The following is a 17,309-nucleotide window of genomic DNA, read 5'->3' as shown; positions in this document are numbered from 1 at the left end:
AGTTTTAGAGTATAGGCTAAATTGTACCAGAAGGAACAGAGTTCAAATACCAGCAATTATATCATAGTATTCTAACCTTGAGCAAGTTACTCACTATTTCTTAGCATTAGTTCTTTATCAAAAAAGGGTACACAGATTAAACAATGATTGTGATGGTACTATTCAGTTCATTGAGTATTGGCACCATTTTATACATGTTATCTCCATCAGTCTTCACAACTTCTATTGCATTTCTGCCTGATATTATCACTTTCATTTAATATGAAAAGAAATAGGAGTAAGAAGAGGGTAAAAACATTGCCTACGACTTCAGAATGAGTAAAAGGTAGAGACAGAATACAAACTCAGGCAGCCTGTCTCCAGATTCTATATCATTTGCATAATTCTTAGCATAAAATTTACATCAATGATACATAAGATTGCAAATGTTAACACCACAATATTAAAGCCAGTTGCTCTAAGTGTTATCATTTTAAAGAAGCAAGCCTGGGATACAGCCTTTTAGTTTCTTTTGGACAGCCAAGAATTGGGAGTGTTATTATCAAAGAGAGTTCCATTAAAATGTATGTTGAGGGCAAAGTGTATTGGCTCATGCCTATTATTCCAGCTACTTAGGAGGCAGAGATGGGATGGACCAAGGTTGAAAGGCAACCTAGGCAAAAAGTTATCAAGATGGCATCTCAACAAGTAAGCTGGTGTGGTGGCACATACTGGAAATTCCAGATAGTCAGGGATTACCCAAATAGGTAGGAAGATGATGTTCTGAGACTCTGCCTGGGAAAAAATGTGAAACTTTTATCTGAAAATAGAAGTTGAGGGTATGGCTCAAATGGTAGAGTGTCGATTTGGCAATTGTGAGGCCTTGAGTTTAAAACCCTAGTCCTGCCAAACTGCTGACAAACTGTTAACAAGCATTATCTTAAATCTCTGTATACTGAGCTTTTTCTGATACACCTATATTTGGGAGATTTACCTTTAAAATCCTTCTATAACTACCATATTTTAAACTGAAAGGATAAAATTCAAAAGTATAGAAAAGAAATATTCTCTTGAAGAGTTATAGTTTGGTTTTGATAATTTTGAAATCTGTAAGAGAACATTATTCTGTATATTTTTAATTGGTTGCATAATCAATAAGCTAAGTAGCATATTTTCCTCAGAAGATAAATATTTTAAAATCCCTGTACAATTGTAGGACATTTATAATTTCCACTTTTAACTATTAAGATCCTTCAAGAAACAAACAAATGCATAATCTTTTGAAATGCCTAATAAACAACCATGACATCTATTCTTAAGTATCAGCACCTGGTCTTTAAAAGGTACCTTTGCAATGTAGCCTTTAGGTAGCTTTGGCTAAATTCTTTTATCACTGGTTGACTGTGTACTTTTTGTCAGAAGGGTTAAGTCTGATGGATCAGCTTTTTTAAATGATCTATTTGCTAAAATATCCTAGACTCACAAGAATTTCAAGATTAAAACAGTACTGGAGGTGTGGCTCAAGCAGTAGAATACCAACTTTTAGCAATGAAAGCTGAGCTATTGGTTTCAAGCTCCAGTACTGGCACAAAAAAACAAAACAAGGAAAACCAGTCAAGATTAAAACACTTTTCCTTTTCAAAGGAAAAGCAGGAAATCCAATCTTGAGAAGATGCTAAATCCATGAATGAGGTGCCCAAAGAATTATTTTGCAATTGTATTCCTGCATTTCATACCTACTAAAAATAAATTAATTAATAAGAAGTATAAAAACACTTTCTGAAACTGGCATTTTATACATGTATTCTCTCAGTTATGATTCCTTTATTCCTCCTTCTCCCCAACTTTCTCCTCATTCTTTTTTTGTGAAGCTGTGGATTGGTCCTATGGCCTTGCATATGACAAGGAAGTGCTCTCTGCTACTGAGATACATCATCAGCCTACTCAATTTTAAATAAACAGTCAATAGACTACAGCAGATAGTCTTCATTAAATTAATTTCATACTATTTCCAAATTACACAATATCAAAAGTATAAAGTAATTATAATGGTCATATAAATTACCTCCTTCATTTTATAGAAGAGAAAACTGAACCGCAGGAAGATTAAACCATTTTTTTGAGTCTCACATAAAGAGAGAAACTGAAGACTTTAGTCACATATTCATTGAATCATGCAAACTCTATTTAAGGATGGTCAGAACTAGGTAATTATTCAACTACTCAAGCACAACATTAAAATTATTGATGTCAGACTTTCTAACTATCTTCGGCTTTAGATCTGGAGATTATTAAAAAGTATAACAGCAATGTAAGAGGCTATTCATATATGAAATAATGAAACATCATTTACTGCCATATTTATGAACACATTTAAGTGTTTGTAAGCACTGAATTAATCACCGAGGACATCTAGATGCACAATTTCATCTAGATGCTTTTCCTGGATTGAAAGGACAGGAATTAGCTGGGGTCCAGTGGCTCATGTCTGTCATTCTAGCTACTCAGGAGACTGAGATCTGAAGATCACAGTTTGAAGCCAACTCAGGCATGAAAGTCTGTAAGATTCTTATCTCCAATGAAACAGCAAAAAGGAGTTGTGGCTCAAGTGGTAGAACTTGAGCACAAAAGCCCAGAGACAGTGCCCATCATCTCTCTCTCTCTCTCTCTCTCTCTCTCTCTCTCTCTCTCTCACACACACACACACACACACACACACACACACACACACACTAGAAATTAATTAAAAGAATAGAATAGTCCTCAAAAATGACTTTATACCTTGTTCTGAGCTGATCAGTTGGGTATAAGTAATATATAAGTAAATATATAGTCACAAGTTCATTCAGTCATGTAAACTCTATTTATGGATGATGAGAAGTAGGTAATCAATTACTCAAGTCTAAGTCCCTGAACAATATTAAGACTATTGCTGCCAGACTTTCCAACTTTGTTCTAAAATTTTTTGGTTAGGGAAGTATTTTAGTTCTGTATTAACCACAATATAAAATGGCCAAGTAACTTTCATGAAGTTAGTAAAATGTAGAACTGACTGGCATTTATATAGAAATCTATCTGGATTCAGGACTGTTGATAAGTTGCGCTAACAATATTTTACAAAATTATAAGGATGGACATGAGACTTACTCCTTGCTTTAAGTGTTTATCTCTTTTTCCCTAACTCTCCAGCAGGAAAATAAGTCATTGCTCACTAGAAATGTACTAAATAACAGTAACCTTGAAAAATAAAATGGTCTGAATTGAAATTTTAAAATTCAAGAAATCATGATACATTTGCATAACTCCATTATACAGTATAGCTTACTAAGTTAAATATCCATGATAGCATTTAAGAGATAGAATACACAAGCAAAACATACAACTTGTATGTAAACACTATCTGAAATTCAACCCAGCAAGGAAAATAGGTCAGGGATCAACTCCTTCATTCCCATACTCTTAACTTCTTATGAATTCACAAATTCAGAGAGAAAAGAAAGAAAAAAGCTGTCCTTCTGCAATGGAAATGGAAAGACAAACTAGAAGTATTGAGTGGTATGCACTAAATTTATTTTTATAGTAGAAATTGAGGTAATATTGTTGAAATTATTTCACCTTTTTCCCCTAGTTTTCTTTTTTGTATTTTGACCATTTTGACTTATGCTGTATATACTCATTTTTTCCCTGAGGGGGGGGGTCTCTTTTTCCTTCATTCCTCTAGAGATGATTAGACCTGCACCCCATATTCTTTTCCTTTCTTATTTTGTTCCCTCAGCTTTCTCCATTTCTCCTTCTCCTTTTAGAAATTAATACTTCTAGATCTTTTATTGTATGTGTGTGTGTGTGTGTGTGTGTGTGTGTGTGTGTGTGAGTGTGTGTAGGTGTGTAGGCATGAACTTAAGGCCTGGGGCATCATAACTTAGCTTTTTGGTCATGGTTGATACTCTGCCACTTGTGCCAATTGCCACAGCTCCACTTCCAACTTTTTCAGTAATTAATTGGAGAGAAGAGTCCCATGGATTTACCTGCCAGGGCTGGTTTCCAATGGTGATTCAGACTTCAGCCTCTTGAGTAGCTAAGATTATAGGCATGAAGCATGGGCTCATGGCTTTTTTTCTTTATATTTTCCCATAAACAAAGTTTTAACATTCCCATAGTTTCAACATTCCCATGGTTATAAATGAAGAAACCATTAGGGGATTTCAGTACTCAGAATTTGGATTTGGGTCTGTGTGACTCTAAAGTATATGGCAAATTAGCACTTACTGCCCACTATAGTTGACTGCTAGTAAAGCTAAAATAAAAAATATAATCTAAAATAAAAAATAAACACTGTATCACTTTAATTTATGACTTATTTCAGCTTTTTCCCTGCCTTTCTCTTTACTGGGGATCCAAGCCAGCGCCTTGTATTGCTAGGCAAGTGCTATATCCACAGCCTTTCAGAGTGTCTTAAGTATGATCTAATGAATTCCTATCCTGTTATCTTTACTTACCATCATAAACTGTATTATTGTTTTAAAACTAGAATCGTATTTTGCAAAGATTCTAAAAGCTGTGAGAAGTGAGATGCTTAACATACAGGATAGAAATAAGCAGATACTTCAAATGTAATCTCCTAGATCAAAGGAGAAAATTAGAAAAATAAATTATTGATATACTGTGAATTAAGAAATTTTTGATTTAGGAAATATGAGCTAGGAGGGGACATAAAAGGTTTTGTATTTTCATTACTGTTTAAGACAGTATGTGTTTGAGGAAATAGCTATTTTGGCGACACATGACAGACCCCAATTTAGAAGTGAGTCTTTTCTAAAACTCACTGAAAAAATATTGAGAAGTAGCTGTGCATAACAACAAACAACTGAACTTGGGAGGAGTTAAAATTCAAATGGATATCAGGGAGTTTATTTCTAGGAAACAACTTTCCATATGTACTTAGAAATTTAACAGTAAAATAAAAATTCTGAAAAGGTTGTCTGAGTTCAAGATAAATCAGTATTTTGGTGAAGTTTTGTATCAGAATTACTAAAGCTTGCTTTTTATTTTTATCACTATAATATATATGCACTATATATTCTAGAATTATGGATACTGTTGCAAAGGAACTCAGTCTCGAGAAACAGAGAAGCCACCACTTAAGAGGTCAAATTGTGAGTCCTTTATTGGAGAGCCACTGGACTGCTGATGGACTTTTGTCTCAAAGACCAACAGATGTGAATGCAGCTAGCACAAAACTTATACAGGCCCAAACCACTTAAGTGAGGAATTTATCCTAACCAAAATGTTCTACATAAGCAAAGAAAACCAAATGAGGAAATTGTAACCTAATAAAAGGTGTTAAATCAGATAAGGACACTTTTAACTCCAGGCCTGGAGGTAAAAATCCCAGGATTGGCACATATGCACACACAAACACACAAAACACACACACACACACACACACACACACACACACACACAGAACAGACTGAACTGATGTCTGTAACATAAAAACTTATTTAAAGGAAAAAAAAGCATTACATTTTAGATTCCTTGAATCCAACACATACATCTAGTTTGTCTATATTCCATATATTACACACACATATACATTATGCACATGTATTTCCTCAATATGTACTTTTATTTATAAGACATTGTAATCTAATAGAAGGCATTTAAAACTTCAACATTTTCCTGTTTTACTGATGATTCTCAAGTTGGATTTCACTTTCTTTTGAATAACAAAAGCAAAAACAAAACCAAAGACATAAGGTAACTGAAAAGAACAGTCAATTTCTAACATATAAAAATAATCAAATAAACAAGGTCCATTATTTAAATATAATTTTGAAATGTAAACCAACATTAAAGGATTCACACAGTAGGGCCAAGCCCAGAATTCATAACATCCAGAACTTTCTCCTACACAGCTTCAATTATGATATAATTATCACATGTCTATTTAAAGGTATTTGATTTTTAAAGGCCTTTTATAAGAGAAAATATGAGCACTTAGTGACCAATGTACATACAGGCTAGAAGTAAAAATGGGAAACAGACACATAAAGAAATGTTCAACATCTTTGTCATAATGGGGATTCCATTTCACCCTGGTTAGAATGGCCAATATAAAGAAAACAAACAAAAACAGATGCTGATGAGGATTATGCCAAAAGGAAACTATAATATACTGTTGGTGGAATGTACATTTGTTCAACCATTATGGAAAGTCATGTGTAGGTTTCTCAAAAAAATTAAACATAAACTACCCTCTGAACCAGCAGTTCCACGCCTGGGTATTTACCCAAAAGGCTACAAACCAGGACACAATAGATACCAGCACAACAATGTTTACTGTACCACTGTTCATCATAGCCAAGGTATGGAATCAGCACAGATGTCTTGTAATGGATGAATGGATCAAGAAAATGTAGTAAAGATACACAATGGAATTTTACCCAACCCCTGGAAAGAATGATACTGTACTATTTGAAAAGAAATGGAAAGACCTGGAAGAATTTATGTTAAATGAAGTAAGTAAGGCCCAGAGAAACAAAAGATGGATATTTTCCCTTATATATGGAAGCTACATTTAGCTTATAAATATATACGTAAATATGTTGAGTGGTATGCAAGTGATTACAAATGCATTAACTGAAATATACTAGATTTAAGGAAGAACTCATAGTATAATTTCTTAGAATGGTAAAGTCAAAGTTCAGAGTAGGTACTCAAAAGGGGTAGGGATGGGGAAAGGGGTGAACAAACGAAGAGGAGAAGGGACTAATGCAATAAAGAATCCAATGTAAGTCTGGAGGAAGACGGCGGAGGAGAAGCTGGGGGCTAAACAAGCCTGTCATGTAGAAACCATTTTTAGTGTTCCAGTGAAAAGTCCAAGGCAAGAGAGTAATACCAGGAGTGCCATTAGAGTACAGAGAATTTGGCCAGAGAGGAAAACTTCAGGCAGCTTGGTTAAGGAGACAGATTCAAGAATTTGTTGGTGTGGGCAGCGGCAGCAGTGCCAGTGCTATTGCAGCCACCATAGCAACAGAGAGAGCACAGGACAAAGGTGCCAAAGGCGGTGTGCAAGTGGATTCTACCCACAGCCAGGAAGAACTGACAAGGAGTGGAAATTCTTATCCTGCTGACCACAGACAGTTACAGACCGTGGAGGGCCCAGAAACCAAGGGAAAGGCATGAGTACCCCACAAGACATTCTCACCCCTTTTCATGGAGCAGTGGTGGGAAGGTAGCCCCTCCTCCACCGTCAGAGAAGAATTCCATATTTGATTCTGACAAAGACCCGGCCAGAGCAGCTAACCTTTAACTCAGGCCTGGGAAGAAAATAGGAGCCATTCACAGGTCAAAGGAACATGACCTGCTGGGCTCAGCTCCAACGCCAGGAAATGGTGCCCTCCCTAGGCAGAGGAAGCTCTCCTTATGGAGGAATGACTTTCTTCCATGGGTAAAAAGAGCCAGAGGCTGCCCCACCCCACTGTAGCACAAGCAGCAGACCCAGCTACAAGAGGGTAAAACAAAAACAGTTGGAAACACAGTAAATGGAAATCCTGAGTATCCAGAGCCAGGCCCTCAGGGAAAAGTTACTGATTGCTGACAGGCCTCAACCATACTCACAACCTAGCACACAATGCCAAGCTAGGGGAAACAGCCATCTCCCTCTTTTGTGATACTCAAAGCAGATTGCCCTCCCGATGAACTAGCCTGGGAGGAGGGTCATAAAGTCACTGATAAGGCAGAGCTTCCTTTTGCCTGCTCAAAAAAAACTGATTTAAGAAACCAATCAAGTCAGTATAATTTGTGGAGGGGAAGGGGAAAAACAAGTCGTTTAAATAAGGATACAGGTCAGACCCCTTGCAACAATGAGAAGTACAAGTTGTCATGTCGAAAACAAACTTTACAACTTTGGTGGGGGGGGGCTGGGAAGGGATGTTAAGGGTAAACAAAGGAGAAGGCTACAATGCTTGATAAGAAATGTACTCATTATCTTGCCCATGTAATTGTAACCCCTCTGTACAGTATGTTCACAATAAAAAAAAAAAAAGAAACCAATCAAGCCACAGGAAAACCAAATGCTACAAGCAAACCAGAAACTCCACCAAGAGATTGGTTATGGACACAGGGGAGACACAAGATTCCCTCCTCCCCCACAAAAAAAGTGAAGTACTCTTTTTTATACCTATTTCTTTAAAATTAAAAAAATTGCTTTCTATTTTTTTCATCATTTTTATTTTAGTTTTTTTTTTAATTTCTCTTTTTACTCTTTTCCCTTTTGGTTCCTGTTTTTTTTTTTTTTCTTTACTTAATTGCTGTTCTGTTCATCCTCAGATATATATCTGTCTTCGATTATTAGACCTTATCATTCATTGTGTGCATACTTAATTAAGATATCCATTACTCGATTCACGAACTATCAGCCTTAAGTCCTTTTATTGTAGTATTATTTCTTTATACTTATGTAAGTTTTTAAGTGCTTAATTTTTAAATTTTTTATTTTGCCTTTTTCTTTTCTTTATCTTTCTTCTCCTTTCCTTTTATTCTTTTCTTTGCTTTGAATTTAGGTCTTGGTTATGTTCCCTCTCTCCCTTTCCTTCCTCACATTCCTCTAATCTTATTTTCTCCTCACAATTCTCCCTAAACCTATTAACTTCTGGTCTGCTTACTCCTTCTTTGATTTTCTTAGCCCATCGATCCCTAGTTGTTTGTTGTTGAACTAGATTGTATTTGTTGAATTATACTATATCTGTACTCATTCTGACTGTGGTAAACAATCTGTGCAACTACAGTTCTCTGGTTGATGCTTGCCTTAAAATAGTGTTCTAGTGTGGAATTGGTTTTGCTTTCATACCCAAATGGGCAGAATAAGCCGGAAAAACACAAGAAAAATGAGAAGTCCAGGTATCTCAATTCCCACTCATAATAATCAGGCAACAGAGCAGTTAATGCTCTACAAACACTACTGGTAAACATGCTGAATGAAAAGATTGAAAGCCTGCAAAGGATTTTGTGTGAGCATGATAGGGAAGTGCATGAGTGTGAGGAGGCTAACCAAAGGTTAATACAGAAATTTCGCAAGGGTGAGGAGGCTAATCGGATTAATACAGGCATTGAGTGAGTGGGATGAGATCAATATTAATAGATTAATTAATAGATTAATTATTAATAAATTAATAGAGACATACATGGAATCTACAAACAGAAAGCTGCAGGAATCCATGAAGGCCAAAAAGGGAATGAAGCTGAATGAAGCCTAATAGAAGGAAAGGGAATCCAATGAAACTATAACCAATCAACTAAAGGATTTGAGATTGAACACTGAAAACCAAATTAAGGAGGTAACGAAGTCCTTACAAGATCTAAAACAAAGCTCCAACAAAGAATCTGAGACCATCAAATCTGATCAATTAGAAGGAAAGGAAATAAAAAACAGTAGAAAGTCTTGAGAGTATGTTGGACCATGCAGAAAACCGAATCTCTGGGATTGAATACAGCCAGACATTATAAACAACAGACAAGTATTGAGGACAAATAAAAGAAATATGATAAATCGATTCAATATTTAGAACATACCATCAGAAGGCCTAAGTTAAGGCTAATGAGTATAGAGAAGGGCCTAGAGACACAAGTTAAAGGTCTAGGAAATTTATTTAACAGGATCCTAGCAGAGAACTTCCAAACATGCAAAAAGATAGGCCCAATCAGATACAAGTCTTTAGAACTCCAAGTAGACCAGGCCAGAACAGGACAACGCACCTTCACATTGTAATCTGTATCAATTGAGACCAAGGAAAGGATCCTTAAAGCTGTCAGGGAGAAAAGATCAATAATCTGTAAAGGGAAACCAATCAGAATAACTTCAGATTTCTGAGCAGAGACAATGAGCAAAACCAGCCTGGAATGATGTATGTCATACCCTAAAGACAAAGAACTTTCAACCAAAAATACTGTACCCAGCTAAACTCTTCTTTTTTTTTTTTTTTTGGGTCCAGTCGTGGGCCTGAACTCTGGGCCTGGGCGCTGTCCCTCAGCTCTTCAGCTCAAGGCTAGCGCTCTACCACTTGAGTCACAGCGCCACTTCCGGCTTTTTTCTTTTTGCTTATGTGGTGCTGAGGAATCGAACCCAGGGCCTTAAGCATGCAAGGCAAGCGCTCTACCACTAAGCCACCTTCCCAGCCCTAAACTCTTCTTCATAATAGAATGTCATATAAAAACGTTCCAAAGCAAAGAAAAATTGAAACAATATATCTCCACCAAACCAGCTCTACAAAAATACTTAAAGATGTCATACTATAGAAAACAATCAAGAGCACAATAAAGGCCAAGAAACAGCCCCCAAACAGAAATCCAAGAATCACAGAAAGAACCCAGTTGGCATAGCCAAGAAGGTGGATACCATGGCAGGAACTACCAAAAACTTTTCAGTCCTAACTCTCAATATTAATGGAATTAACTTTCCAATTAAGCGACATAGATTGTCTAGCTGGAGCAAAAGGCAAGATCCTTCTATCTGCTGACTTCAAGAGACACACCTTGCCTACAAAATGAAACATATTCTGAAAGTGAAAGGCTGGAATAAAATCTACCAAGCAAAAGGCCCCCATAAACAGACGGGAGTTGCAATTCTAATATCAGGTAAAATAGACTTCAAATTAAAATTAGGCAGAAGAGATAAAGAAGGTTGTTACATACGAATTAAGGGATCTCTCCTTCAGGAGGATATTAGAATTCTAAATATTTATTCATCAAATAATGAAGCACCTAAATTTATCCAAGAAACCCCAATTTCCCTAAAATCTCCCATAAATCCCAAGACATTAATTGTTGGGGACTTTCACATACCACTATCCCCTCTGGAAAGATCAACCCAGCAAAAACTGGAGAGGATCCTTGGATCTAAACAATTGCATAGATCAACTAGACTTAACATATATCTACTGAATATTTCACCTGATAGCATCAGAATACACATTCTACTCAGCAGCACACAGAACATTCTCCAAAATAGACAACATTTTAGGTCACAAAGCGAATTTGTTCAAATTCAGAAACATTAAAATTATACCCTGCATTCTCTCACATCACAAAGGAATAAAATTAGAACTCAACACCAAAAGCCACCAAAGAAAATCCTGTAGCATGTGGAGACTGAACAACACACTGTTGAACCACCAGTGGGTCATGGAAGACATTACAATGGAAATTCAAATGTTCATGATACTTGACAAAAAAGGGACAAAAATTACCAGCAATTCTGGGACACAGTAATGCAGTACTCAGAGACAAGTTTATAGCTCTGAGTTCCTACATCAACACATTGGAGAGATATGCAACCAACAATTTAATAAGGCACCTTAAGCTCCTTGAAAAGAGCAACAAGCTAAACCTCAATCAAGTAGACAGAAACAACTAATGAATTAAGAGTCCAAAACCATAGTAATTAAAACATCTTGGTACTGGCATAAGAACAGACCTGAGGACTGAAGACTCAGAAATAGAACTGAAGACTCAGAAATGAGCCCACAGACCTACAACCACCTAATCTTCAATAAGGGAGCTAAAAAAATACAAAAATAGAATGGAAGGAAAATAGCCTCTTCAGTAAATGGTGCTGGCAAAATTGGTTAAACACCTATAGAAAACTAAAGCTAGATCCTTATATACCACCCTAACCAGAATCAATTCCAAATGGATCAAAGACCTCGAAGTCAAAGCAGACACCATGAAAACATTACAGCAAGGAATAGGAGAAACTTTAGGGCTCATTGGCACTGGTTGAAACTTTCTTAATAAAGACCCAAAAATACAACAAATCAAAGAAAGGTTGGACAAATGGGATTGCATGAAACTGCAGAGCTTCTGCATGGCAAAGGACATAGCAAGAAAGATCAATAGAAAGCTCATGGATTGGGAGAAGATCTTCACTAGCCATAAAATGGACAAGGGTCTCATATCTAAAATATACTTAGAACTAAAAAAATTAAATCCCCCAAAACAAATCATCAATGAAACAATCACCCAATTAATACGTTGGCTAAAAACTTAGAGAGAAACTTCTTTGAATAGGAAATAAGAATGGATAGACAAATAAAGCAATGCTTAACTTCTCTAGCCAGAAAAGAAATGTAAATCAAAACAACATTGAGATTCCACCTCACCCTGGTTAGAATGACTATAAATGAAGAAATTTAATAAGAATAGATGCTGGAGGGGATGTGGCCAAAAGAAAGCCTATTGCAATGTTGGTGGGAGTATAAACTTGTTCAACCACTTTGGAAAGCAGTGTGGAGGTTCCTCAAAAGACTCCACATAGAGTTCCCCTATGACTCAGCAATAATACTTTTGGCTATTTACCCAAATGATCACAAACAAGGCCATACTAAAGCTTCCAGCACAGCTATGTTTATTGAAGCATTATTCTCCATAGCTAAGATATGGAACCAACGCTGATGCCCCTCAGTAGATGAATGGATCTAGAAAATATGATATATATATATATATATGCATATATATATATATATATATATATATATATGGAATTTTATACCTCCATTAGAAAGCATGACACCACTCCATTTGTTAGGAAATGGAAAGACATGGAAAAAATTATATTAAGTGAAGTAAGCCAGGCCCAAAGCAATATAGGTCCCATGATTTCCCTTATTTGCAATAACTAGTATATGTCTAGGACAAGCAGAAAAGGTCAAAAGCTATGTACATATGGATCACATAGGATGATGCTAAGCGAAATTAACCCTGATAGGTACACAAGAAGTTTAATCTTTCTTGCTGTTGTTTTTAATGTACTATCTGGGTTTTTTTGCTTGTTGGTTTCTTTTGTTTGTTCTTCCACCTATGGTATAACCCTTGTTTTTACTGTATTTGATTCTGGTGCCATGCATCTTGTATACACATTTTTCTAATTTGGGGAGGGGAAGAGAAATAACAAAATGTTGAAATAAGGATACAGGTTGACCCATTGTAACAATGAGATGTACAAGACTAAGTTGAAAACGAACCTTACAGCTTTGGGTGGGGAGGGAAAAGTTGAGGAGGTGGGGATGGAGGGCTTGTAGAGGAAAAAAAAAAAGAGAGGGTAACAATGCTCAATAGGAAATGTACTCATTACCTTACTCATGTAACTTTAACCCATTTTCATAGTATCTTTATGATTATATATGTATATATAATATACATATATAATCCAATGTATACCCTACAAAATTAAGAAGAGTGAGGAAGGGAGAGGTAGGAGAAGGAAGGGTGATAATGTTGAAATGAGTGATAGATCATATTCATAAACTGTGTTGTTAAATGGCAACTCTTTATTACAACTTCCTAAAGATAATGAAAAAGCTAAGTGGAAAAAAGGATATTTTTATAGTTTTTTTTGTAGTTCTCTAGCTTCTTGTTGATTTCCACTATACCATATACATAAAATTAATTTTCTTTTAACACAAAAAAGAATCTTATTTCTATTGATGTTTTGTTGTACTAAAGTTAATAAACAGCCTTTTATTTAAAATTTTGGAATATGATGTTTTGAGCCCACTGAGAGAGATATACTTTACTTAATGACTGTATAAGTAATAGAAGCATTTATAACTTGTAGCTCTTTCAAGCATTAGGGCAGGGCATAATAACATACCTAGTGACTACAAGAAACCAGGCTACTTCCTGGGTAAATTCTATAGCCCAAATATTGCTCTGTTAAAATGGTAACCTTGGTGACATTAATGCCCTGCTAAACTACAAATCCAAAGGCCTTTTCTTGTTCCTCCTTTTACATCACATTTCTCTATCTGTCAATGGTTTCTAGCCATCCTTAGCATGCCTTCTATCCTAAGTAAAACCTTTAACACTTTTGGAGAGCTCATGTAGATCTTGATCTGTATGCTCTTAGAAGACTCTCTAATCTGCTTTTGTTTTATTCTTCAAGTTAGATTTGCTGAACATCCTACCTTCATTGTCTTAAATGTAGTGAGTTCAAACTATCTTAATAATTAAAGTCATCTTTCTCTCCTCAATCCAGCTTTCTCTCATCATTCTTTAAATCATTCAGAGTCAAAATGTTTATTCTTTACCCTTTCCAGTGCCTACCAATTACCACACTCACTAATACTTTCTTTGCAAGTTTCTTATAACTGTCCCTCCATTGACTGATATAGCTGTAGTTCTAGGTCTGATGACCTCGTGCCTTAACTGTCTTGACTCATTTTCATCCCTAGACAATAAAGCATCCTAAAACCATTTAAGTCTGCTTCTCTTTTGATATAAATTCTCAAGCTCCTCAGAGAGTGAAATAATCTTCCCTGAACCTGATTCTATGCTTGAGAAGATTTCCTTATGTGCACCTCACAAGATCAAAAGATTTTGTTCAACTTCATTTCCTGAAGTTAATAAAAAAGTATTAACAAAGAGCTGGTCAAAAATTGTTCTACTTGGCATTATATCCACAGAATAAATTAACATTTGTTGTCCTGTAATTCACTTGATAATCATTTCTGTTTCTACATTTTCACAAACCTGTGTATTCAAGCCTATTGGTTTATTTTAATAATCACTAACCATACTATTATTTTCATGCATCGAAAAAATTTTAGGAATGGAGTTCTACATGTAATTCAAAACCCAGCTCTTTCTATGAATTTTTCTGAGCACCTACAAAGAGTTGTAGTAGCACAATGTTTACATTAAATCCCTTTTCATATGGCATTGATTTCATAATTAACAGCGAAATATACTTGGTTTTTACATTATATTGTAGCAGTTATTTCTTATCTTTGTAAATTTGTTTTTTATTTTTCCAATTAGACATTTTACAAATGTAAGGGCAAGGACCCTGTTTTAAAGTCATAGCCTTTTTCATAGTATTCAGTAAGATATTTTAAACATAAGAGAGAGACAATTTTAGTATCTTATTTGTAGTCTTTAATAAGCCTGTGAAACTACAAGATGATTTTATAAGGAAGCTGATCATATAACTCAGAAAACAGAGCCAATTTTATATAAAATTAGAAATTCTACAACAAAACTCTAATAATACAAAAATTCTATTAGTTAATAAATATCTGGATTTTGTTTCTTTCTTGCCACTGTTGACTATTCTATGCTTTACATTTTCATGACTAATCTAATATACAAGATAAAACAGGGAAAATAGAGTTTAAAAGAAGCTACTAACCAGGTACTAGTCGCTCATATAATCCTACCTTCTGAGGAAGCTGAGAATTTAAGAACATGATTCAAAGACAGCCTTGGGAAGGAAAGTCTGTGAGACTCTTATCTCCAATTAACAAGCAAAAAGCCAGAAGTGGAGCTGTCTGTGGTTCCTGTTATAGAGAGGTATCCTTGAGCAAAAAAGCTCAGGGCTAGTACCCAGGCCCTGAGTTCAAACTCTAGGACCAGAGCACACCCAGGTGTGTGTGTACACACATACACACAGCTCAAAATATTACTTTTATATACTTTTGTTTAACTTGGGGTGGGATTATTTTGTAAAATGCCAGTGAGTTAAGAGTCATTTAAAAAGTCTTAATTGTTAGGGGCTTTTCCTTGTAACCATATAATTTATTGAAACATGTGCTTCTTTACTAACTAAGTGGCATATTTTTAAAGCTGTTCTGACTTTCTTGGTGTCAGTCACTCTCTTGCTTTTGTTCAAAGGGAGTAGGTGGAGTGGAAGAGGGTAGAATGCAAGTCCCAGATGTATTCAAATGTATACTTTTCTTTGGAAAATGCATAATTTAGATTTATTAATATTCATAACCTTATTCAATGCCACCTGCTTTTTTGGACTCATTAGTTGTTTTGTTTCTTGGCAATATACAACTAAAATATACAAATTGTTTAAAAGACATTAAGAGATAGATAGTAAAAGTTTACAATACATGAAAGAAGTTCAATGATTTAACTATCTAATGTTGTTTTACAAATTGGTGAATATTTATATTTTTTAATTTAACAACTTTATAGTCTACATCTTAAAAATATCAATAGATAATATTTTTAGTTGAAAATAGCAAAACTTAAAAATCTTTTATTTTTTCAGTCACAGAGCTTGAATTCAGGGCCTGGGCACTATCAATGAGTCTTTTGCTCAAGGCTGAAGGCTAGTGCTCTCTCTTACTTTGAGCTACGATGCCACTTTTGGTTTTGTAGTGGTTAACTTGAGATAAATGTCTCATATGAACTTTCCTGCCTGGGCTAGTGTTGAACTGTGATCCTCAGATTTCAGAGTCTTAAGTAGCTAGGATTACAGACGTGAGGCATCAGTGCCTGGCTTAAAAACAGTATATTGGAGCTGTGTGTGGTGGATTGAGCCTGTACTCCTGTCTTAGAACATAGGAGTGAAAGATCATGAAAGAGTTTTAAGTGCAGTGAGGACTACAAAACAATCCAGCCTGAGACTTGCAGGTGGGCACTTTTGGAACAGAAAAAGTCAGCAAGATTAAAGCTTACGTATTTCATAAGGTAGCTGGCTGTCTGGATGCCTGGGATAGAAAATTGTAAAACCTCATCAATTTTTTTTGGGGGGGTCTGGTCGTGGGGGCCTGAACTCTGGGCCTGGACACTGTCCCTCAGCTCATTAGCTCAAGGCTAGCGCTCTATCACTTGAGCCACAGCGCCACTTCCGGCTTTTTTCTTTTTGCTTATGTGGTGCTGAGGAATCAAACCCAGAGCCTCAGGCATGTAAGGCAAGCGCTCTACCACTAAGCCACCTTCCCAGCCCAACCTCATCAATTTTTAAATAAATTTCTATTAACCACTTTGAAAAAAACCCCACAGTATATTGGAAACTAACTTTACAACTTCGGGGGTGAGAGGTGGGGAAAGGGTGGGGGAGAAGAAGGGGTTCTATTCATTCCATCTCCCAGTTATCTTACTGAATACCTATAATCTGTGAATCTGCAAATCTTTGTTAATATGATGCCATAATGGAAAATTTCATCTCTGACATAATATTCTGACATAACATCTCTGAAAATTCTGGTACACTAAAAATGTCATATAAAATTATCTTCACAGTATATGTGATATATATATATATATACACACACACATACATATACACACATAATAATACATATATATGGTTTATATAAATTAAATTTTGTGTTTAGACATGAGCATGATTATAACCAAGATACCTCATTATTTATATACAAATATTCTAAAATCTGATTCAGCATTTTCAAATAAGGGATCCTCATCCTGTATATGAGAAATCATAATAATTACTACTCTCTATATTGTACTCTGTATAAACACCACAGAAGTTTTGGATGTTATTCCTGGATAAAGGTTTAAGTTCAACCCATTTTAAAATG

The 17,309-nt window shown here is 35.6% G+C and overlaps 1 protein-coding gene across 1 annotated transcript in view; it reads right to left on the bottom strand.

Moving 5' to 3' along the window:
• Itfg1 (integrin alpha FG-GAP repeat containing 1) overlaps positions 1–17,309 on the bottom strand; it is a 205,113-nt gene that overhangs the window by 109,194 nt on the left and 78,610 nt on the right. The window lies entirely within an intron of this gene.

Source organism: Dipodomys spectabilis, unplaced genomic scaffold, assembly GCF_019054845.1.
Source record: "Dipodomys spectabilis isolate Male_0828 unplaced genomic scaffold, ASM1905484v1 ptg000394l, whole genome shotgun sequence".
Classification (NCBI taxonomy): domain Eukaryota; kingdom Metazoa; phylum Chordata; class Mammalia; order Rodentia; family Heteromyidae; genus Dipodomys; species Dipodomys spectabilis.
The sequence above is the reverse complement of the archived record's forward strand: the minus strand, read 5'-3'. Positions and strand labels throughout refer to the sequence as shown.